The sequence below is a fragment of the Rattus norvegicus genome, chromosome 5 (genome assembly GCF_036323735.1).
Source record: "Rattus norvegicus strain BN/NHsdMcwi chromosome 5, GRCr8, whole genome shotgun sequence".
NCBI classification, from domain to species: Eukaryota; Metazoa; Chordata; class Mammalia; order Rodentia; family Muridae; genus Rattus; species Rattus norvegicus.
Genome location: NC_086023.1, coordinates 164073564 through 164097516, shown reverse-complemented (window position 1 = coordinate 164097516; position 23953 = coordinate 164073564). Strand labels below are relative to the sequence as shown.

Genomic DNA, 23953 nt, shown 5'->3' with positions numbered 1-23953 from the left:
TCATACGTGAAGTCCCTATGCTGGGGAGATAGAGGCAGTTGGATGACTGGCCAGTCAGTCTAGCTTAATCCGTGAACCCCAGGTTCAGTGAGAGGCCTTTTCTCAAAAATAAGAGAGTAATTGAGGAAAGTACCTGATGTGGGCTTCAACATGCACCTGCACCCAACATGTGCACCTGCACATGTCTGTGCACTCACATGTCTGTGCACACCCATGTAAAAACCCTGAAGCGAGGTGCTTTACACAGTACTGGGACACAGCAAGCCCCAGTTAACTTTATTAGGATTAGCTTTGAGAAACAGGGAGGCCAGGAGGGCTTCCTGGAGAAGGCAGTGCCTCAGCTGGGCACTAAGAACTGAAGAGGGAACAGGCTTATCCTCCCAGGGGCTGGATGACCGAGGGGCTTTCAGTCTGGGCTGAGACTGGAGAAGCTGCTCTAAGGTATCCATGGTACCTGGCTGTCTTGGCTGCTGCTCCCTGGTGTGGGCGTCATAGAAATCTGAGAACCTGCAGGAGGTAAGGAGGGGCGGAATGGGAAACCCCAACATTGCAGTGTAAAGTGTGTTTTAGTAGCTAAAAGGGCCTCCCTGGGCATCAGCCTGAGGGGACAAGTCAGGAGAGAGGGTATAGCCACTACCCAGCACCTGCTTTGGTCAGTGAGTGAGTTGGACCCATGTGTCCATTACAAGCAAGTGAGGCTACTCTACTAGTGCTCCTTATTTGAGGTGTCTGTCCCTCGGTGACAGACAGCAGTCCTGCAGCTGCTGGCTGCTTAGCAATCTGAACTGGCTCTGACAGGGTTTCTCCATGTCGCCTTGGTTGTCCAGGAACTTGCTCTGTAGACCAGGCTGGCCTCGAACTCATAGAGATCCACCTGTCTCTGCCTCCCAAGTGCCCGGATTAAAGGCATGCACCACCACCATCCGGTGATTTCTTCTATGTTTATGAAAACATTTCTTTAAGCTCAGCACACAGGAAGTGCTTGGCAAGGGATACTGCCTGCTGGGACATGGGTCTTTGGAGGCTTGCCTTTGGGGCAGTGATGTGGCTCCCTGAAGGAAGTGCTTGATGTGGAAGCCTGGAGCTCTGACCTCAATCTCTGAATCCTACGTAAAGGTGGAGGAAGAGGACTGACTCCTCGGAGTTGTCCTCTGACCTCCACATGTACTCTGTGGCATGCATGCCCTCCCCCCCGCCCCAACACACACTAAAAGAAAAAATTACAGAAGTCTGCTCCGGGTGGTGATAATCTCAGTATTCAGGAGGCAGAGGCAGGAGGAACTTTGTGAGTTCGAGGCCTGCCTGGTCTATAGAGAGAGTTTCAGGATAGCCAGGACTGCACAGAGAAACCCTGTCTCAAAACGAAAGAGAGGGGGGGGGAGGGGAAATGTGGGGGGGGGGGAGAGGGGAGAGGGGAGAGGGAAGAGAGGGGAGAGGAGAAGAGAAGAGAAGAGAAGAGAAGAGAAAAGAGAGACTGACTGTCAGACTGTCTTTGGCTTTCTCAATTTCTCTAATCCTAACGATTTATGACCCTGTCTTTCTTTACCTCAGGAGGTGGCCATGAGGGAGCCTCCAGGCTTTCTCATCTGGGAGACTGTATGGGACACTCAGTGCCTCCTGTGTGCTGTAGCAGCCCCTTCTCCATGATACCACCCTCACATGGTACCCTGTCCTGTTCTCTGTGACCATTAAAGCTATTGTGAGAAACGTGGCCCAGGGGGCAGAAACCATGTGCCATTACCCGAGTGCATCCAGCTCTCAGAGGGACAGTCGGCTCCCACATGCCTTGGTCTTCCTGTGATTTGTATGCAGTGCAGAAATCACGACTGTCAGCCAGCACGTGGGCTGTGCATCAGGACGGAGAGAGGAATCTAGGCTTCTGCAGACCCAGTGGGACCTGCTTTTCCGATATGTGCAGGGGTGGATAGAAGGGAGGGAGGAACAAGGAGAGGAAGTCACGGAAGACAAATGGGGAGAACACACGTTAGTTAACCCGTCAGCCTTCCACCTCAGGCTTAACCCAGACATTGTATGGTGGCCTTGAGGGGACAACACTCTGCCCAATGCAGCAACTTTAAAGCGGCACATTAGAACTCGAATAGGAGGCATCTTCATTTTCCACAGTGAGACAGGTGAGGGCCCCACACCGGCTTTTTACTGTTTCAGCTTCGAATGTACTCAGCCCACTGGCTCTGGTTTTGCCCACAGTGTCTGGAAGATGTTCAGGAGGCTGGCATTTAGGTAACCAGACAACCTGGGAAATGGGAGGAGGGAGTGAAAACGGAGCAGAGAGGTGGTCAAGGGAAGGAGGGGAGGAAGAAGAGGGTGCAGGTGGGTGGGTGTGAGGGCCACTCCCCAGTCCTGAAGCCCGTTAGGCCAGGACTGATTCCCAAGGTCCTTGGCAGCTGCTTGGAGCCATGGCTCCCCTGGGGGCAGTGCTGGCCCCAACCAACTGTCACCTCCGGGATTACATTTCCGAAACTAGTTTTTGAGAGAGACAAGCTGGGCCCAAGAGGGCTGTATCTCTGTGTCCTTGTCCTTGGGAGGCGGAGAAAGGAGAAGAGGAGGAGGCGGGGCAGCCAGGAGGGAACGCCAGGCTTGCAAAAGCAATTAGTGAGCAAAGGGAAATTGCTTTGTGTTGGGTTTCCCTAGGGGCTCAGGCAGGAAAGGACTCTGGTGTAGTCCTAGTGGCTCCTGGTTTGGCTTTATCAGATGGTAACTCCACCCAAACCATCTTCAGAACCGCCACACAAGCAGATGAGTGGGGGGCCCCTTAACAACGTTTAGAGATGTAACCCAAGAGGCACCGAAATAGCATAGGTGGCTAACACTAAGTCAGTTAATTTGTATTCTCCCCTGAGGAGCCTGTACCCACAATTGGGTGCGTCTTACCTTCCTGTACTCTGCTATTTGAGGCACATACCCTCTCCCAGGTGTGCCTTTCTTTCTGAACGCCTTTCTTTCTCATAACCTTCATGCTCAAGCCTATATGAAAATCGCCTTTAATAAAATTTCCAGCTGTGCTGGAGAGATGGCTCAGCGGTTAAGGGCACTGACTGCTCTTCCAGAGGACCTGAGTTCCATTCCCAGCAACCACGTGGTGGCTCACAACCATCTGTGGTGGGATCTGGTGCCCTCTTCTGGGTCTGAAGACAGCTACAGTGTACTCGTATAAATAAAATAAAATAAATAAATCTTTAAAATAACACCTCCAGCTCTGCTTCACTACACCAACCAGCCCAGGACCTCTTTTCAAGCATGGAAGTCGGGGACCTCCGGCTGGTCCGAGTCAAGGTCTGTGAAAGTCTAGGTGACCTCTTGAGGCTAGTGAGGGTGGCCATGAGGAGCCGTGTCTCTGATCAACTCTGGCACTCTCCCCAGGACACTCTGTGGCACGGATGGAGAGTGGTTAGGGACAGGTGTTGTCAGCCAAAAGAATGGGAGTGGGGAGGGACAGACAGCCAGAGAACGAACCATAATAGGTACCATTGAAATGATCTTGCTCTGGTCATAGGAATGGATTCTAAGGAACTCGCTGTGAACTGATTTTCTGAGCGTGTTCTCCCAACAGCAAGCAGAAGCACAAGCCTATCAGATCACTTCCTTCCTGGCTGAGAGCGGCCCTGGGGCAACCTGGTCTTCAGGTCCCAGTCTTCAGAGCCCACTCTCGGGGAGCCACATAGAGGAGTGGAGGGAGGACCCCTTGGCACATCTTAGTTTCCCGAATCCTTTCTTGGACTCCTCTTCTCTTCTACAGACGGCCTTCTGTGAGCAGGACACCTATTTCAGGTCCTGCTAGAACATGGCAAATGAAAGAAGCCTGAGGAGAAACCAAGTCATTCATTTCGATGGGGCAGGGGTCAGCATGGCTCCTACATGTAGCTTGATGGTAGGTGGGGCAGAGGCAAGAGAAAGACTTCTAGAAAGCTCACACGACCTCACCTGGGATTCTACCCCTGACTCTGCCAGATGGCCTTCCAAAGTGCAGGTCCGTGGTGTGCAGCCTGTGCTGCAGTTGGTGTTGAGAAGCAAGATCCCTAAGAGGCTGCAGGAGGGTCCACAGGTTTGACTTGGCTTCCTGCTTCTCCCTGATGATGTTCCTCTCCCTTTGGAGAGTGAGTCTTTTCTAAACACCTTCCTGGCACTAGGTGTCTTAGGGTTTCGTTGCCGTGAAGAGTCACCATGACCAAGGCCACTCGTATAAAGGCAAACATTTAGTTGGGGCTGGCTTAAAGTTTCAGAGGTTCAGTCCATTGTCATCATGGCAGTGTGTAGGCAGATATGGGGATAGAAGAGCCCAGAGTTCTATATCTTGATCCATAGGCAGCAGAAGCAGACTGTCTTCTATAGGAAGCCAGGAGGAGGCTCTGTTTCCCACTGGCCAGACTTGAGCATATATACATGAGACCTCAACCTCTAACAAGGCTACACTTCCTCCAATAAGGTCATATCTCCTAATAGTGCCTCTTCCTATGGGCCAAGCATATTTAAACTACCCCACTCGGACTATCACACTAAGTGACCTAAACAGCCACAATGATTGTCCCTGGCATAGGCACCTGACCCTAAAGGACCAGTCAAAATATGTCCCTGGGACTCTTCTGCCCCAGGGCTCGGCTGCTTGGGGAGGCAGGATACCCAAGTTGACCTCACTTTCCCTACACTGTGGCCTGGTGGGTGTTGGGCCATAGGGAAGCCCCTATGACATCACTCCAGCGGTGGGAAAGCACAGTCTGAGGCTCAGGACAGATGGAGCTGGTTTGGGGGTCCTGGGGCCTGCAAGGAGGAGCTCTGCCTGATCCGTGGGGAGAGTCAAGCCCAGGGGTTGGGGGAAGAGAGCTCTGGCTGGGTCCTTCCAGGAAAGTCCTTGGCTTGATGGCAACATCAGGCTTGGGCTTGGCTTGGTGGCAGTTGCGGCTAGGAATGCAGAGAGGCCTTCTATGGGAGATTAGGAAGCGTCTCTGTAGGCAAAGGCCATCTCCATAGCTTCCCACAGCAGAACCGATGAAAAGAGGCTGTCCATGGTTTTAAGGTGTTTATTGTCATGGCGGAAAGTGGATGAGTAAAACCGTACCCCACTTCTCAGGGTGGGTCTGTGATTAAATACCTTTTGCAGGGAGGCGTGTCTGGGAAGGAAAGCTTATTGGCTAAGCCCTCCAGACCTCTAGGTACCTCATTAAAATGGAGATCTGTCTTGAGCCTACATGACCACAGGTCACACACTTCCTTTGCATGTGGAGGGGCTTGGGGCATTGCCCTTATGTGACTGGTGGACACAAATCTATGGGCGAGTGCAGCTAGTGACCGGGGCCTGGTACCCAGGAACAGACAAAGCTCCTATGGTCCCTTCAGGATCTCTGGGGCTTTTAGTCTTAGTTAAACCAGGGACCAGGCTACATTTCATGGTCCCACAAACTTATTTTATTAATTTTTGTTGTCTTTTATATATTTTTCTTTCTTTCTAGGCTGCCTTCTCTGTGTTGTCTCTCTATCTCTGTCTATCTGTCTCTTCTCTCCCCCCACCCCCGTGTGTGTGTGTGTGTGCATGTGCATGCGTGTGCCTATGTGTGTGTGCATGTGCCTGTGTGTGTGCATGTGTGTGCCTATGTGTGTGTGCATGTGCCTGTGTGTGTATATGTGTGTGTACCTCTGTGTGTATGTATGTGCATGTGTGTGTGTGCATGTGTGTGTGTGTACACCTTCTATGTGGGTGTGTGTGCCATACATGTACATGGAACTCAGAGCAAGACCCAGTGAGCCATCTCAGTTTTTTCCTTTTATGTTTTTTTTCATATGTGTGTATTACATGCTCATTATACCTGAGCCCAAGTGTATCTGTGTGTGTGATGAGGCCCAAGTTTGATGTGGGGAAATCTTCACTTTGTTCTTTAAGGCAGGGTTTCTAGACAGGCAGCTCACTCCAAGCATCTCCTGTCTTCACTTCCCAAGGCTGGAATTACAGGTGGGCCATCAAATACACAGTCATGTGGCATTTATATGGGCTCTGGGGTCTGAAGTACAGACCCCTTGCTTATGGGGCCAGTGTTTTAACTGCTGAACCCTCTCCCCATCCCCTGTTGTTGCCCTCTGTGGCTAGTGTGTCTTGTCTGGCCTCAAATATGCTTTGTAGATCAGGATGGCCCCAAACTTGCTTTGTAGTCCAGGCTGACCCCAAACTTGCTTTGTAGTCCAGGCAAGTCTCAAATTTACATGACCCTCCTTCTTTTACCTGGTGGCTACTAGACTACAGACACACATCCCATGAGAGCCCTGCTGGGGAGAGTGATTTTGGAGTCACTATGGTTTCCCATTTGAGAGCCCCTCAGACGGAGGGTACAAGGTCCTGATGGACAGCCCCAGTGCCTGGCACTCACTGTTCTGGGGTGGGTCCAGGTTGAGGCCATGTGGCTGTATTGGGTGACCCCAGCAGGACAGCTTCCATCCCAGTGTGCTGGTGGCTTAGGATCCCAGGGTCTTTTCAGTAAGCTCCATAATTGGCTTCTGCACTCATTTAGGTGGCCCCACCTGCTTGGCATGTAAAAAGGTTAGGTTGGCATGAAGCAGCTTGGGTAAATCCCTCTTTTCTGTTACCCTCACTTGCCTCAGACTTCACAGATCTGGGCCTGGTTGAAACACTGGCTTCCTAAACTTCTCTCCTCAGTTTAAGCATGGGCTCTGTTCATCTTACCTCTTAAACGCCATGGTAGGAAGCTCCAGGGGCCATTGCAACCCTCCTTCCCTCTGGGCCAGCACTGTGAATAGCTGTGAAATGTAAGCCGCCTAGCTGACAATTAAGGTTGTTCTAGCGGCTGCATTCAGAAAAGAAAAGGGAAAAACGCCCAAACCAGGTAAAATTAATTTCAACAATATATTTAATCTGATGGATGGGAGATGCTAAGGTTTCAGCGTGTGAAAAATGAAGTGAAAAACGATCAATGCAGTAGTTTTGCTTTCAGGTTTTTATCCTGTTTTTACCATCAAAGCATATCTCAACCTGGACCAGGCACATCTCAAGGGCTCCCATGTGTGGGGTGGGAGGCACTGGGCAGCACCAGGCATCACATGGCAGAGAAAGCTGACCAGAGCCTGCAAAAATCCAGGGAGTTCGTAATTTTCATTTCAGCCTGGGCAGCCTGATGCTTCATTCAACTAGAATTATACTAGCTGGGTTCTACTTTGGGCCTGAAATGTGATCTTCAGAAGGAGCCCAGGAATCCTTGGAGGAATCTGAAGGCAAAGGGGCAGATTCCAGGAGTCCCTCCTCTCTGATAGGCAGAGGGAGCCATGGGGACTGGGTATTGATTTTCTTTTGTTTGTTTTGGTGGAGTAATTATAGAATCTCGGTAAAGTTACAAAGACGGCGAAGACATCACCCATCACCTAACCTCCTTTCATAGAAGTGCCTCATGTAAGCAGAAGACATTTGATCAATCCAAGACATGGGCACTGGTACTCAAGTATTAACGAAACATACACGTTATACAGAGTTCATTGGTTTCCCATCCATGTCTCCCCCGGGTGTGTGTGTGTGTGTGTGTGTGTGTGTAAATGTATGTGAGCATGCATGAGGAAGCCAGAGGTCAAGGCTACGTGTCTTCCTCAGTCATTTTTTCTTCATGTATGTATGTATGTATGTATGTATGTATGTATGTATGTATAAATGATCTATGTATCTATGTATCTATGTATCTATGTATCTGTGTATCTATGTAGCTATCTATGTATCTATGTAGCTATCTATGTATGTATCTATGTATCTGTGTATCTATGTAGCTATCTAGGTATCTATGTAGCTATCTATGTATGTATCTATGTATCTGTGTATCTATGTAGCTATCTATGTATCTATGTAGCTATCTATGTATCTATTCTATCTATGTATCTATTCTATGTATCTGTGTATCTATCTATGTATCTGTGTATCTATGTATCTATCTCTTTCTTCTTCCTCCCTCCCTCCCTCCCTTCCTTCCTTCCTTCCTTCCTTGCTGAGACAGAGTCTTACTATGTAACTCTGTCTGTCCTGGAATTCACAGAGATCTACTTGCCTCTGTCTTCCAAGTGCTAGGGTTAAAGACACGCACCACCAATCCCAGTTTCACTTTCCATTTTTGAGACAGGGTCTTCCACTGAACCTAGAGACCATTGGTGAACTAGGCTGGCTAGCCAGTGAGCTCCAGGGTCCCTCTATTTCCATCCTTCTGCCAGCACTGAGGTTACACACATTTGCAGCCACACCTAGCCTTTATGTGGATGCTGGGATCTAAACTCGTGTCTTCATGCTGGCACAACAGGTACCTTTCCGACAGAGTCCCTTGTGTCCACCTTCTGTTTAGGGATTCAATCCAGGATGCCACATTGCATTTGGGGCTTTGATTTCTAGAATGAGTTTATCTTTTAGTCACCTATCTATTTATAAAGCAGTTTGATGAGGTATGATGGAATTCAGTATATGAGATATACCCCTTTGTAAGTGTGACCCGTGACACCACCACACAGATGGTGTGTCCATTGATCCACACAACAAGGAGCCAAACTTGGTGAGAGTTCACCTAATCCAAACACTGTCTCCATCACTTTACAGGATGGATATGCTGATCCCTTTTAATGGCCCTGGCAGGTGGAATGACCCCTGCCACGTCTTACCTCCCTGAGATAGAAGTGTGTCCCAGCACCCTCTGCTGTCTCATTTGGCAGAGATCTCAAGTGGGGGGAGTGTGTTTACCCATCTGTTATGTACAGAAAGGCTGGCTCCCTAGAACCCATGTGTTGAAACTCTGATGTTCGATGTATCTGGAGACAGCCTTTAAGGGGGGGGTAATTACAGTTGAATGAGGTCATTATTGTACCCTGCTTGTTAAGTCAGCTTTGGGTGACTGTAATGGATCCTGGGGATAATTAGCTAAGTTTTAGTGTTCTGGCTTATAGCTCGGGAGATGTCTGCCCATGGTGGATTGGCTCTGTGTCTGGTGTTAGGGCTTGGGGGAGGTAAATCTCCATGGTGTATATAGGGTATAAAGAGATGTAAAAATCATTTACATCCTGACCGAAGAGCAAAGACATGTGGAAGAAGTCAAGGCTCCACCATCTCCTTCAAGGATTGTCATGGTTTGAATGTGAAATAGCCCCATGCACAGGTGCCTATGTTTGAACACCACTTCACAGGTGCCGTTTTGAAAGGTTGTAAAACCATTAGGAGCAAGTGAGGTGTGGTGACCTTTAATCCCAGCATTCTGGAGGCAGAGGTATGTGGATCTCTGTGAGTTCAAGATCAGCCTGGTCTATATATCAAGTTCCAGGACAGCCAGAACTGCATGGTGAGACCATGTCTTAAAAACAAACAAATCAAGCCCCAACAACCATTTCCAAGCCCGCAAATAATAAAAAATAAACAAAACAAAACAAAACCAACCAGTCACCACTATCACCAAAACTTTTATCTTAGAAGGTGAGACTCTGTGGAACTGGTGGGCCACGGAGGGAGGGCTTTGAGGTATGATAGTGTGGCCCACTTTCTGGCCTGTTTCCTGTCTGCCAAGGGAGTCCCAGCTGTAGGCTTCTGTCATTGCTGGTGCCACATGCCACCATGCTTTCTCCTCCGTAAGGACCGTATCCCCTCCAACAGTGAGCCAAAATAAGCCCTTCCTCCTTCAAGTTGCAGGAAGGGTTAAAATATCCAATACAAGTGTATGAGCTAAAGATCTCCTACCATTCCTCACTTCTTAAGATTTATTTATTTTTGTGTCATTGATGTTTTGCCTACATATATGTCTGTGTGAGGGTGTCAGATCCTCTGGAACTGGAATTACAGTTGCGAGCTGCCATGTGGGTGCTGGGAATTGAACTCAGGACCTCTGGAAGAGTAGTCAGTGCTCTTAACTTCGGAGCTCCAGCCCTCACTCCCTACTCCTTAAGGAAGGTTCACCACATTCCTCCAGTAGCGCCACTCTGAGGTCCGAGCCTTTATTGCATGGACCTTTGGAGAACAGTAAATGGCTGGCCCTCATCCAGTGAACTGGCATGCTTAGAAGAAGAGGAAGAGCTACTAGGACATAGGCACACAGAGAAGAGGCTGTCAGAGGACACAGAAAAATAAAAGGTGCTCTTTCTCAGCTATGGAGAGAGACCTTACCAGAAACCAGTTCTGCATGCACCTTGGGCCATAAAGCTGTGGGAAAACACGTCTCAGGGTGGAGAGATGGATCATCAGTTAAGAACAGTTGCCACTTTTTCAGAGGATTCAAGTTCAGTTCCCATGTCAGTGGCTCACAACCGCCTGTAACTCCAGCTCCAAGGGATCTGACACCCTGTTTTGGCCTCCATGGGCACCCACACACACTGCACAGACTCACACAGACAGACATACACAGAGCAATTCACACAGCATGCAGTTGATACTAGGTTTGCCTGGCAAGTGGGAAGGCAGCAGGTGTGATGTCTGTCGGGTTTGTATGTGTTCCGTGTGCCTGACCTGTGTCCTCTGCTCTTGTGGTTGTCTAAGAAACAGACATGTCATGGAAGTCACTGGCCTTGGAGAATGAAGACACACATGGGAACTGGCCTAAATGTGACTTGTCCCCTGGAGCCAAGACAGGCTTACCCTGGCCAACGCTGGCCAGGTATAATAGAAGCTCAGCTGACCTGTGGACACACAGAAAAGAGGTGACTGCAAGATGATTCACGGGGGTTGTGGGAGCAATTGTTAGGAAGCAGGAACTGACTGAGAAGCAGGAGCTGAGACACTTTGCCACCCCACATTAACTTATGGGTGAGCTTGGGTACAGAGAGCTGACCTGCCCAAACCAACAGCAGGTGCTACAGCTGAGAGGCGAACCCAGGAGGTGTGACTCACAACAGAGTTAGTATAACCATGGTTCTTCTGGTGGTTTGAGTGAGAATGTCTCTGGTGGGCTCTGATGTTTGTGTACTTGGTCCTTGGTGAGTGGTGCCGGTTGGTCGGGGAAATTTAGGAGTCGTGGTCTTGCTGGGGTAAATATACGTCACTGGGGGAAGGCTGTGAGGTTTCAAAGCTGGTTATCATTCCTGGTGCACTCTCTCCACTTTGTCCTTGTCGTTCAAGATGTGAGCTTTTGCTACAGCTGCCGTGCCTTCCACCTGCTCCCTGCAGGATACCATCATGGATTCTAACCCTATGAATCGTAAACCCGAATAAACTTTCTTCTGCAAGTTGAGTGGGCCATGGTGTTTTGTCTCAGCAACAGAAAAGTAACCAATACAGTTCTCTATCGTCCTCTGATCCAGCAGTGTAATGGATCCTCCTGCTGACCTGTTCACTTATCAGACATTTAGAACACAAACACCTTCCCCTGTCAGGTTCACAGCGCGCATATCCTGATCTTTCTTAGGAGTCATTGGTCACTGACACGTATGAGTCTGTTTCTGACGCTCTTGCTAGATTTTATTTTCCGTGTGTGTGTGTGTGTGTGTGTGTGTGTGTGTGTGTGTATTCCAAAAATAAATATATATGATTTGTTTTATTTTTATTTTTTTTTGTTTTGTTTTTGTTTTTTTCTTTTTTCTTTTTTTCGGAGCTGGGGACCGAACCCAGGGCCTTGCGCCTCCTAGGCAAGGGCTCTACCACTGAGCTAAATCCCCAACCCCGATTTGTTTTATTTTTAATTGTGTGTGTATTCCATATATATACATATAATATATTTGATTTGTTTTGTTTTATTTTTAAGTGTCTGTGTATTGCATATATAAAATATATATTATTTGTTTTTGTTTTTGTTTTTTTTCTTTTTCTTTTTTTCGGAGCTGGGGACTGAACCCAGGGCCTTGCGTTTGCTAGGCAAGCTCTCTACCACTGAGCTAAATCCCCAACCCCTATTTGTTTTATTTTTAATTTTGTGTGTATTCCATAGATACACATATAATACATATATGATTTGTTTTATTTTTAATTGTGTATATGTGTGTATTCCATATATACATATTTGATTTGTTTTATTTTTAAGTGTCTGTGTATTAATATATATAAAATACATTATTTGTTTTATTTTTAATTTTGTGTGTATTCCATACACATATAATATATATATGATTTGTTTTATTTTTAATTGTGTATATGTGTGTATTCCATATGTATACATATATGATTTGTTTTATTTTTAATTGTGTATATATGTGTATTCCATATACATTTACATATATGATTTGTTTTATTTTTAATTGTGTATATGTGTGTATTCCATATATATATACATATATGATTTGTTTTATTTTTAATTGTGTATATGTGTGTATTCCATATGTATACATATATGATTTGTTTTATTTTTAATTGTGTGTGTTTTTTCACATGCATGCGTGGGGGTCAGAGGACAATCTGAGGGAGTTGTTTCTTCTCTTCCACTGTGTAAGCTCCCAGGATCGAACTCAGGTCATCTGGGTTGGCAGCAAGCACCCTTTACCCCTGCTGGCTCTGTCTTCAGATCTCTGGAGTATCCTCCAGGCAGCGGAACTTCTGGGTAATGACGTCACACTGTCAACGAGCCGTGTGCCTGTGGTTCAGTCGCTTCCCCTCTTTGTAACTATCTTTTTCATTACAGCTTTAAAATGAAGGTTTCTTTTGATTTTGCTACAGGGCTACTCAGAGAAGCCCTGTGTCCAACAAACAAATAAATAAACAAATGAACAACAACAACAAAGACAACAAAAGTGGAGCAGATTGGAGAGCAGTGGAGATTGGCTAATGTTACTAAAGGATAAAACAGAAAGGCTGAGGCTGAGGAGGCCAGCCTTGGTCCAGGATGTCTGATGATGAAACAGGAGCCAGCAAAGGAAGCAGAATCAGGAGCATGGGGCGGGTCTGGGTAGAGGAACCAGTCACTGGGGAAAGAAGAAAGGCCAGGGAAAGGGATGGAGTGAGGAAGCAGCCTGAAGCGTGGGGCAGCAGTCCCCTGTGAGGGGGTGGGAACCTGCCCCAGGTGGCTTATGAGGTTTATTGTGATTGGTGGCCAGGGCTGGGTGATGGGCAGCTAGGCCAGGTACCTCACTTGAGAAGGAACTGGCTTCCTCTGTTTATAACAGAAACTTCTCGGTCATCACAGAGTGCAGGAAGGAGAGAATTGACTGGAGTCTCGGGAGCCCCATCAATGGTGTGCACAGTCCAGCTGGACCAGGTGCTGGACCAGGTGCTGGACCAGGTGCTGGACCAGGTGCTGGACCAGGTGCTGGACCAGGTGCTGGACCAGGTGCTGGACCAGGTGCTGGACCAGCATGTCTGTGAATGATTCCGTTGCCTCCTCATGGACTCTTTGGGGTCAGCTGTGCTACTTTTGTTCCCATTTTATAATGGGAAAGTACAGTCCAAAAGAGTTAGTTTCTTGACCCACACCACACAGATAGTGTCACAGCTCAGGCCTAACCAACTCCCTTGTACTTCCCTTGCCTGCTAGGGTAGTGGGAACTCACTGCCTTAGGTGTAAACTTCCTAAGCTCCCGCCCTCAGACATCCTGGATCAGTCTCCTGTATTTTGTTAGAAAACAGGCTCCTAACCATTCCAGCTCCGAAGGGTGCTGGTAACCACCTTCCTCAGGCCATCATCTTCAGCTGCTGTCATCAGGTGCTGAGCTGGCACAGTTGGGGAGGGCAGGTGTTTCACCCCACCCCTGGGATGGCAGAAGGACAGATAATCTGAGAGCAGATTGACAGCCGGTTATTAGAACTCTGGCTTCAGTTATTAGAAGTTTCCGCAGACCAGAGCTCTTGGTTATTTTCTCTGTAGGAAGCATGGGCTGGAAAGAACCTCCTGACCAATGGAAGCCCCAAAGCTTCCATGATGTCATGTGGTGTGGGGGTGATGATGTCATGTGGTGTGGGGGGTGATGGTGTCATGTGGTGTGGGTGGGTGATGATGTGTGATCTGAGGATTAGGGGTTTGAGGAAAGAGGTGGAAAAGTTACATTTTCTAAACCATGACTACATGGCAGGTGCCTTCTACTCATCCTGTTGTGTAATTCCTAAGCCAGGCTCATGCAATGGGAAGTTCCTCTTGTTACCTGTCTCTGTATCTTGGAGACCCAGCTTGGAAAGAGGCCAGAGTTCTCATCCTCCGGATGTCTATCACGGCTGCCCAAGCTGGGAGACACTTTTTCTACCATTGGGGCAGAACACATGGCTAGACTACATTTCCCAGCCTCCCTTGCAATCAGAGCTGGGTCACATGACTGAATTCTCCCAATGGAGAGTGGTTGGAAGGGATGACTCCCCACACACACACCTTGACTTCCTGTTTTCTGCTGGCCTGATGAGCAATGCCCACAAGCCCCCCAGGCCTGGACGTTCACTGTGTGAAAGACCTGGGTTGAAGGAAAGCCCGCTCAGTCATTTAAAAGTGTGGGGTTTGGACACGTGACTTCCTCTTTGCGCTCAGTTTCTTCTTAGTATCAGTGCCTTGCAAGAACACAGTTCCTACCTCAAAGGTCTTAATCTTCTGGAGCCAAATATGAATGGTCATAGCGAGGAGCAGAGTCAGGTAACCTTGACTACTGCCTTCCAGGGTGGCAACAGTTGCGTGAAATTTTTATAGTAACCATGTGAAGAAACTAATAAATCCAGATGCTAAAAAATACATCCGTAAAAATATGTAACTCGAGGTATTTAAAAAATAAAATACAACAGGGGCTGGCAAGATGGCTCAGTGCTTAACAGCACTGGCTACCCTTCCAGAGGGCTCGGGTTCAATTTCCAGCATCCACTTGGTGACTCACAACGATTTTGTAATTCCAGTCCAGGGGGTTTGATGTTCCCTTCTGGTCTCCAGAGGCACTAGGCACTCAGGTGGTGCACAGATAGACACATGAGCAAGCAAACAGACAGCAACAACAAACCAAACAACAATAAAACAACACACACTTAGAACGAAAACAACCATGTCTGATAGGTGGATAAGAACGGAGTTGGAATTCACCAGTTAACCTCCCGGGGTTTTATATCATGGGCCACAAGGATGGATGCTAGGCGGATGATGAATGGCTACGAAGAAAGCTAAGTTGGGCTGGTGAGAGGGTTAAGCAGATTATGGCACTTGCTGCCAAGCCTCACGACTTGAGTTCCTCCCGGGACGCATGTGGTAGAGGAGGAGAAGCAGCTTGTCTTAGTCAAGGATTCTATTCCTGCTGCTTACTGGCTTGCTTCCCCTGGCCAGCTCAGCTTGCTTTCTTATAGAACCCAGGGCCACCAGCCCAGGAATGGCACCACCCACCATGGGCTGGGTCCTCCCACCCTTGATTACTAATTGAGAAAATGCCTTACAGCTGGGCATGGAGTCCTTTCCTCAAGGGAGGCTCCTTTCTCTGTGATAACTCCACCTTGTCTCAAGTTGACCCACAAAACCAGCCAGTACACAGCTCTTACATGTGGTTCTCTGATCAACACACACACACACACACACACACACACACACACACACACACACACGAGAGAGAGAGAGAGAGAGAGAGAGAGAGAGAGAGACAGAGAGAGAGAGAGACAGAGAGACAGAGAGACAGAGACAGAGAGACAGGGAGAGAGAGAGAGAGCACAAATAAGTATAAAAGCAGGCTAAAGTTGGACAGGACAATTGGACCGTGTCTAACATGGGGAGTCCTACTCCCTCACAGTCACAGTTCTAAAGAGTTAATCAACCTTAGAGACTCTTGACCATAGGTATGGCCTCCCCCTTCCCTTCTCCCTCCAAAACTTAAATTTCACTTAGTTCTTTAGAGAATCAAGAGTTTGAGACAGCCCCAAGGGCTCGGTTGAGCCTCTGAGCTTCCCTGTGTTTCCAGCTTAGGCTTCTATAGCCACCGAGGCAAAGCTGAAGGCCCCTCCATCTAATTCTGCTCTCCTTTTGAAGAGGCCCCAGCTTCTGAGCTTTGATGGAAGAGAGGACTGGAAGAGGTTAGGGAGAAACCAATTGAGATGAGTGTTTGTTGGTTTGTTTGGGGCCCCTGACCCACTGGTTTTCTGTAACCAGAAGCCTGTCCCTTGTGGTAGAGGAAATACGGAGAATCTTATCACATGGCATCAACACATGGGTAAAAACAGAGCTGAGGTAAACTGAGATTAAGAGGTTATGGGAGGGGTTGGGGATTTAGCTCAGTGGTAGAGCACTTGCCTAGCAAGCGCAAGGCCCTGGGTTCAGTCCCCAGCTCCGGGGGAAAAAAAAAAAAAGAAAAGAGGTTATGGGAGCAGATGCACTGGCTGACATGGACAAGCATTTGACAGGTGTGGACGAATCATTGTAAATACTACACAGTCATAGAGCTATGGCCAGAGGGTCCCTAGCATCTCGGAGAAGGATCAGGACAGGCTGGGGTGGTATTGGCACCCATGGAGGTACAGTGTAAAACCCACAGGGCCTCCTGGACTTCGTGCGGTAAGAGACCCTCAGCTCTTGTGACTCCAGGCCAGAGGAGGCAGAGAAGCAGACCTGGAATTTAATCAGAAGGCTTGCGGTCTAACCTCCAGCAAGCTTGCTGCTTATCATGGGTCAGAGCCGTGGGTGAGAGAGGGATGCCGATCGTTGGCACATGCGTGGGGACGTCTCGGTGCGCACACGTGACAGTCTCCAATCCCTCCACCCTCATCAGCCCTCCGACTTCACAGACTTGGCCCATTCCTGGCTAGAGGTGCTTGGCGGTGCCTCAGGCTTGCCAAACAGAAGGAGTCTGCCGTAAGACGGACCCCTGCCTTGAGTGAGGTCAGTATAGGATTGTGTTTGCAACTAAGGGAAGTAAAGGATGATGCTGGAGGATGCGGTCCCCACGAGCATGAGGATCACTGCCATCTTCATCAGGGTTGCCATGACAACGCTCAAGAGACCCTCAAATCAGGTCCGTGGACGCTCCTTAACAGGACAGATTGGGAGACTGAGGAGATCATCGCCCGGGGTTCTAGCCATTCTTCCCAGCAATATGTAATTTTCCCCAAATGGTTTATAGCCTTGAGATCTTGGAGGTGCTAGCATATAGACTGTGGAAGGCTCATCCACGCTTGGTTGGGACTTCTCGTGATGCCGCTGCTCTGGGGTCACCCATGCTCCTGTAAGTAGCCCTTGTTCATGACCTTAAGTGACCCCAACAAACTCACTTAGGTTCTCCAAGTTGAACTTTGCAGCAATTGCTACTTTGATCTTTCCTTAGCGCCCAGCCTGTGGGGAGCAGAGGCTTGTTCAACATCTCCACAGGGAAGGGTCACAAAACAGATGGTGTGCCAAGGAGGCTGCTGTGACTGGCAGAGATCTGAAGAGTGCGCATGGGGCCAGATCACAAAGGTCCTAAGGTCGGAGGCAGTGCAGTGTGAAGTTGGAGAAGGAGAATTCCACCGTAAGCCCAGGATACCGAACTCCATATCTTGGCAAGGATGCCAGGGAGGGTGCTCACCCGCTGTTAAAATGACACTTGGAAACTTGGAAAAAGCCAGGCAGGGCTCGCTCGGGCGAACAAGAAATGCCAGAACCGGGGTTGGGGATTTAGCTCAGTGGTAGAGCGCTTGCCTAGGAAGCGCAAGGCCCTGGGTTCGGTCCCCAGCTCTGAAAAAAAAAAGAACCAAAAAAAAAAAAAAAAAAAAAAAGAAATGACAGAACCTCCAATTGCTAATGGACTCCAGGGACAGCAGGGGATGGTGCATTTCTCATGGGCTGGTGAGAGGCTCGACAGCGTGGTTCAGAAGTTCCTCGGTGGCTGACCTCTAGAAGTCAAGGCCGGCAAGAAGAGATTCTGTGACTGAACTGGCTTCCCCAGTAGCGACAGGGAAGAGGGGAGCCTGAGATAATGCCACCCCTGGGTGGAACTTGAAATCAGGAGCAAGGTGGGGAAGATTACTGTTCTGAATGAGGTCAAGCGTCAGATGGGGAGTCTGCAGAAGGCTCTGCAAACGCTTACCTAGTTCGTAGGGCAAGATAGGGGAGCAGCTGACAAGGATACTGTGCAATTTACACAGCCAGAGGAATTCAATGGATAATCAGAGTCTGAAGACAGACATTGCCTCAAGAAAAGGACATGGTTCTCTCCTGAGGTAGAGCGCAGAGCCAGACTCTTCAAAAGGGAAGCCACTCACCCCCAAAGTCACTGAAACACTTTATCTTTGGCACTGACACCCCAGGTATTCATTTCTAAAGAGACCCACTGCCACTTACTGGGGTCACTGTATCCCCATTAAAGGACAAATAGCCAGAGACTGTTAACCAGAGACTGTTGGGTGCAGGGTCCAAGATAGATGGTGCTGACACACAAGGATCTGGGTGTTATCATGGCTTCCAGTTGGAGGAGCGGCAGATGGGAGCCTGAGGAGAAAAACAGCACTGCTCAAGCTTTGAGCCTCTGCATCTCCATAGAGTTCCATAGCCCACTCTATTCCCTGGCTCAGAGTAGAATTCTGGTGTCAGCCAGGCCCAGCTCAAAACAAAACACCAAGCCAATTGGTTTATGGCTATTTCCTCTGAATTGAAACATTCCCTTCAGAAGGGAGCGGGAGGCTCGGTTGAGATAAACAAAAAGACAATTTGTATGGGAAATCGGAAACTGGAAGGATTCTCACCCCTTCCCCCCTCCCCTTGCTCCAGCTTCATGGACAAGTAGGCTGGGGTGCGGGAGGAGACTGCTGGGTGGATCTGAGAGGTTTTCTCAGATGTGGGGCTACCTGCAGGGAGGACTCTGGGAGCCTTTTCAAGTTGTCTCCCATCCTGGAGTGGGCTTTCCAGTGGTGCTGCTGCTTCCAAGTCATCCCTGTTTCTGTCGCTGGCCTCTGAGCCATACCCCTGTCAGTAACCCCAGTAAACTATTGGCTCACCAAGTTGGATTGTGGTCTGCTCATTGCTTTGGTCTGCTGTGGGTTCCCTTTCTGGAGTAAATAAATAGATGTTAAGTACCCTCAGGAAAAAAGTCATCAGGTAACACCAACCAGTGTCACCTCTGGTGGCGGCGGAAATGAGCACCTCCATTAAGGCTCCGAGGTGTGTGGGTGGCAGACCTCGAGTTACCAGTTCTCTGGTTTGGGTCCTACAGAGCTCCCCAGGTGTGTTCTAGAACATGTGAGTAGTAGATGTCCGTAGATGCAGGGCTCGGGCAGTTATCACAGCGGCAGTGCACGCGGCATCTGCGCCAGGGCCCTCCGCACAGGAACGCACACATCTGCCTCCTGATCTAGCAAACACTCCACTTTTCCAGTCTCTGTTACGAGTGATCCAGAGCAGTTCACGAGGGACCAACAAACTGGGGCGGGAGAAGACACCATGTTAGTATGTTTACGTGCACAGATCTGTCATATGTGCATCCTGACTCTGCCATCCTGTGTCACAGAGGGATGTGAGGCTGATTCTCAGCTGCAGCATCTGGCAATGTGTGACGGATTAGTTATTTGTTGTGGCGACAAAATGCCTGACAGAAGCAAGGAAGGAAGGAGGAGGGAGGGGAGGAGAGGGGGAAGGATGGAGAGGGAGGGAGGGAGGGGGAGAGAGGGAGGGGGAAGAGAGGGAAGGGAGGGATAGAGGGAGGAGGGAGGGGAGAGGGAGGGAGGGAGGGGAGAGGGAGGGGAAGGATGGAGAGGGAGAAAGGGAGGGAGGGAAGGGAGGGATAGAGGGAGGGAGGAGAGAGGGAGAGGGAAAAGGGAAGGAGGGGAGAGGGAGGGGAAAGGGAGGCAGGGGGAAGGGAGTCAGGGGAAAGGAGGGAGGGAAGGAAGGGAGGAAGAGAGGGAGACAGGGAAGAGAGGGAGGGAGGGAAGAAGGGAGGGAGGGAAGAAAAGAGGGGAAGAAAAGGGAGGAGAAAGGGGGAGGGAGGGAGAAGGAAAAAGGGAAGGAAGGGAGGAAGAGAGGGAGTCAGGGAAAGAGAAAGAAAAGGAAGGAGGGAAGGAGGGAGGGAAGGAAGGAGGGAGGGAGGGAGGGAGGGAGGGAGGGGAAGGTTAGTTATTTTTGGCTCACATTTGGGAGTGGACACAGAGGAAGGGCAGCAGCAGGAGCCTAAGGCGGCTGGCTACACTGTGTCTGAAGTTCACCTTCTCCAATGGCTTTTTTTTTTTTTAAAGATTTATTATATTTATTCTATATAAGTACACTGTAGCTTGTCTTCAGATACACCAGAAGAGGGCATCAAATCTCTTTACAGATGGTTGTGAGCCACCATGTGGTTGCTGGGAATTGAACTCATGACCTCTGGAAGAGCAGTCGGGTGCTCTTAACCACTGAGCCATCTCTCCAGCCCCTCCAATGGCTTTTTACTTAGAACCCAAGCCCACAGGATGAGTCCACAGCACGGTGCTGCCAATCTCTGGTGTAGGTCTTCCTGCCTCACTCAGACTTCTCTGGAAACACTCCCCACACAGACATACGGAGAGGCGTGTCTCCTGAGTGGCTCCAAATCCACTCCACCTCACACCTCTCCCACATCAGAAGGAAACCCCCATCAGACAGGCCTCAGGGGCTCCCATGGTCAAGATGCCACACACTTGACAATGGCTTCTCCATTCGTGCCATCTTACCAGGTGACATGGAGGGCTGGCCTCTTCGAGATGGCCCCAGGCAGAGAGGGTTCTACAGCAGCTCCAGACCGAGGACAAGCAGTGAGCAGCTAGGGTCACGTGACTCAGCAGATCTAGGGGACAGATGGATCTGTGGTGGGAAAAGACACTATGAATTTATGGCAAGCACCAAGAGGAGAGTGGCAACACAGATCCCCAGGGTTCTGGAACAAGGCCCTGCCATCTGGAGTGCAAAATTATGCAGTGTTTGAAAAATAGCTTTCACACGGGGCCCGGGAGCTGTGGAGCCAGGTTCAGCCAGCTAGAGAGAGCTTCGGGATGACACTTGGTGAGCACGGGGGGTCGAGGACACGTCCTCACACAAATGAATGGTTGTTACCTGGTGCGGAATATTGTTCTTAGCATCTCGGGTGCATGTTAAGGCCTCCTCTGGTTGCCAGGCAGGGATGTTTTCACCAGGATACAGAGCGAATCTCTCATTCAACTGTAACCTATCCTTGCCACCTGGCTGTGCTGCTTTGTACCAAAAGGCCAGAAGGCCAGGAAAGAGTCACCATAGCACGAGTCATTGACTTAGTCAACTGGAGGAAAAAGTAGGATGGGTACCATGGACTGTGGGCAGGGAGACTATGTGGGGTGTCTTTTGTCATTCTTTAGGCCCTCAACTCCCTGTGTTTATATTTTAGTTTAGTTTAGTTCATGTGTATGGGTGTTGTGACTGTATGTATGTATGAATGTATATAGTATGTATGTGTGCTACATGTGTCTGGTGCCTGATGCATTTAGAGAGGGTGTCACCAGGAACTGGAATTATGGGTGGTTATGAGCCATTATGTGGGTGCTGGGCACCCAAACTCAGGCCCTCTGCAAGAGCAACAAGTGCTCCTCACCACTGAGCTGTCTCTCTAACAGCCTCCACTTTTTTCTTTCTGAGACAGCATCTTACTGCTTCAAACTAGCTACAAACTTGCTTCAAACTAGAAACCCCCCTGTTTCAGCATCCCAAGCACCTGGGCCACAGACACGTACAACCTGTCCCTGTCCTCTCCTTTGCCCATCTCTCACTATAAATAACTCAGTAACCGAGAACTGAGAAGGGCATGGTGACCGGGAGTCCCCGTGTGTTAACAGTGAGCATGGCTCACCTAGAAGCTGCGTTCTAAGTACAAGGGACCATTGGACGGAGTCAGGGGAGTCAATGAAATTAACCTTGAGATAAGAAGCCATTACAGGAAGTTGTATTTCAACCTTCCGGGGCCCCGATTTTTTTCTCCTCCTCCTCTTCCTCCTTCTCCTCCTCCTCCTTCTCCTCCTCCTCCTTCTTCTCTTCCTCCTCTTCCTCCTACTCCTTCTCTTCCTCCTCCTTCTCCTCCTCCTCCTCCTCTTCCTCCTCTTCCTCCTCCTCTTCCTCTTCCTCCTCTTCCTCCTCCTCTTCCTCCTCTTTCTCTTCCTCCTCCTCCTCCTCCTCTTCCTCCTCCTCCTCTTCTCCTCCTCTTCATCCTCCTCCTCCTCCTCCTCCTCCTCCTCCTCTTCTCCTCCTCTTCATCCTCCTCCTCCTCCTCCTCCTCCTCTTCTCCTCCTCTTCATCCTCCTCCTCCTCCTCCTCCTCCTTTTCCCCACAGTGTAAAGGTTTCAATCCATTCTGGTGGGAAGATGACTAGTGGAGCAGAGCTGTGGACATCGTGGTGACCAAGAAGCAGAGAAAGAGAGTGTCTATGCTGAACAGGTAGCTCCGTGGGTAAGGGACCTTGACACCAAGCCTGACAATGTGAGTCCGATCAAGGACCCATATGATGGAAGCCTCCCATAGCTTCTCCCTCTGTGAAGCGGGCTGTTTCCCTCAGGGTCACATCCTGTGCTACTTGATGCCGTGATGAAATAATTGGATGAAAAGAACAAAGGGAAACCGAGGCTCAGAACTGTCCGTCAAGGGTTTCCTGTTACCCAGACAGGAGTAGAATCAGGTGTCTATTCAAGTCTGTTGTGATCAAAAGGTGGTGCTGGAGTAACTCAGGAGTCCTGGTGGTCTGAGGGTCCCATGAAGGAGGAGACCACTCGGTCCATTTTACCGGTAGGTCATCCTTTAAAAATATTTTATTTTGCCCGCACGTGTGTCTACTCATCATGTGTGTGCCTTGTGCTTAAGGGTGTTAGATGCTCTGGAACTGGAGTTAGAACTGGGAATCAAATGTAGGTCCTCTGGAGGGGTGAGCAGTGTTCTGAGCCCCTGAGCCATCCCTCCAGCCGTAGGATGCTGTTCTCTGAGAAGGTGCTGTCCCTGCAGAGGGCTCACGGGGCTGAAAGGAAAGGCCATGGAGACCTCCAGGTGAGGTCCCCATCCCATGTGTCCCTCTGCCTCCAGCTCTGTGCGTGCCTGTCTCCCTCAATCTCATTGGAGCATCCCCGTCTGTTGGGTACAATAAGTAGCTTCAGGCGTGTCTGTCTTCAGTGTCCCTGACCCTGCCTTAGTATCAAGAGCTTGAAGGGACCCCGGTGTGATGGTATATTCCAGTTGATACCCATATCATCCCAGTCTGGGGTTTCAGAGCCAATAATTTTTGACTGTGTGTGATCTCAGGCAGATGGCTCAAGCTTTAAGTCTTCTCTTCCTCCTCCTCTTCCTCCTCCTTTTCCTTCCCCCTCCCTTTCCCCCGTTTCTTTTCCCCCTGGAACTCACATCGGCTGGCCTTGAACTCATAGAGATCTTTACCTTTACCTCCGGAGTGCTGGCATTAAAGGCCTGCACCACCACTGCCCAGCGAGCTAAGTCCCCTTACCTGCATAGAACAGAGGACACGCAAGAGGTCCCACCCCTTCCTGATTCTCACTCTCTCCTCTCACTCTCTCCTGTGATGTCCCCAGACTAAGAGAGTCTTCATTTACTTCATTTAGAAATGCCAGACTCCAGTCTAGATCAAATATCTTCTGGGTTACTTCGGAGAGCGTCTGAGGCTTTTCTGTCATACCCTGTTCCTCCCCTCTGGCGACTGGGGGAAGCCAGCCACCTTCTCCTCAGTCTCTCCCCCTTTTCTCCCCTCCGCCTCTGCCCTCTCCTGTTCTCCTAGGATCTCAGGGGTTTCAGCCATCACCGTGTCCCTGCAACTCAATTGCTTCCTGATCTCCACACACAGTTTGTTGTTGCTACTTTTGATTAAATTTTGAATCTCTCTTCTAGTTTATTTCTCCCGGGTATCCTGGCTGGCACGGGGCAAGGGGAATATGGAGGTGACTGAACTTTGGGGGGGGCAGGATAGGAAGTCCTGATGGACTTTGGGAAGTCAGATGATGGGAGCGGTGGGGGAATGATGGCCGTTTGTGATTTGGGAGAAGTGGCACCTGGTACTGTAGATATCCGATATCCATGTGCTGGCGAGGGGCTCCAAGTCATTGCCGTCTCCTGTCCTTTCCTTTGCCAGCTCCTGCCCGCTCCCCATCTCTCCAGTCTTATTGGTTGACAGCATTGCCTGCATG

At 49.4% G+C, this 23953-nt stretch overlaps 1 long non-coding RNA gene across 2 annotated transcripts; it reads right to left on the bottom strand.

The window, feature by feature from the left end:
* Positions 1-235: 235 nt before the first annotated feature.
* LOC102551951 (uncharacterized) lies at positions 236-23953 on the bottom strand. Of its 2 annotated transcripts, XR_354416.5 has the most exons (4): positions 23819-23953; positions 20483-20612; positions 1742-1897; positions 236-507 (listed from the first exon to the last, which is right to left on the bottom strand). It is a non-coding gene; the product is annotated as an uncharacterized LOC102551951 (long non-coding RNA). The 2 variants fall into 2 exon arrangements; XR_010052010.1 differs by lacking the exons at positions 236-507; positions 1742-1897 and adding an exon at positions 19223-19386.